Below are 940 nucleotides of genomic sequence, written 5' to 3'. Positions count from 1 at the left end.
CACTGGGAGCCCTCCCACGGGGGACACCATCCTCAGATAATGGGGCTTCAGAAGCACACTGACATTGCATTTTTGAAGAAGAAATTGGTTACTTTTGCTTTGTTCTCTGCTGCAACCAACGGTCCTCACAGTGCCAGATGGGAATAAATGCTAAATAAATAAGATCAACTGGATGAATGAATGAAAGACAATTTTGCAATGCAGATTAGGCCCTTAAAGTATGATCTTACCAGGCCTGATAACACACACCTGTAATCCCAGCACTCAGAAGACTGAGGCAGGAGTAGAGCCTCGAGTTTGAAGCCAGCTAAGACTGCATAGTATGAGGACAGCTTGAACTACACAGCAAGAGCCTGTCTTGAAAACGAACGAAGTGTATCTTCATCTGTAAAAGCAAAAGTGCAATGAAATTAAGAAAAAATAGGAAGTAAAGGTCAAAGTTAATGTAACTGTTCAAAATCAGGTTTTCAAAGATTATTTGAGCATATAGAGGAGTCTTTCATAGATAAACCTAAAAATAGGCTGCAGAACGGATGCTAATTTTGTACGAATGAAATTATCAGAAAAAATTTCTATGAATAAAATTATTAGAAAAAAGACTGAAGTGTTAAATTAACAGTGATTAGCTTGGTGTAATGGATTAAACGCAATGTATTTCTGTTAGACTGTTTGCTATGGTTTCTACCATGAACATTAAGTGAAGAAAAAAAACCCAGCAGGTTATTTAAACACGCCTCGGAAGAAACCCAAGCCTCTCTTGCCTGCGGCTCCTTTAACAGTAGTCAAGACACCTAAGAGGCAGGGGTGCCAGACAAGGCTGACGTCAAAGGCAGCCGAAATGACACAGCGGACCGACCAATCCCAAGTTCGGATTTCGGGAGAAGCCAGTTAGATTGGACACAAGTGCTGGCGGCCTCGGCCAATGGCGGGAGAGAGGCCC

The sequence above is a fragment of the Fukomys damarensis genome, unplaced genomic scaffold (genome assembly GCF_012274545.1).
Source record: "Fukomys damarensis isolate Sample0158 unplaced genomic scaffold, DMR_v1.0_HiC HiC_scaffold_22, whole genome shotgun sequence".
NCBI lineage: Eukaryota > Metazoa > Chordata > Mammalia > Rodentia > Bathyergidae > Fukomys > Fukomys damarensis.
This window is presented reverse-complemented; position numbering follows the sequence as displayed.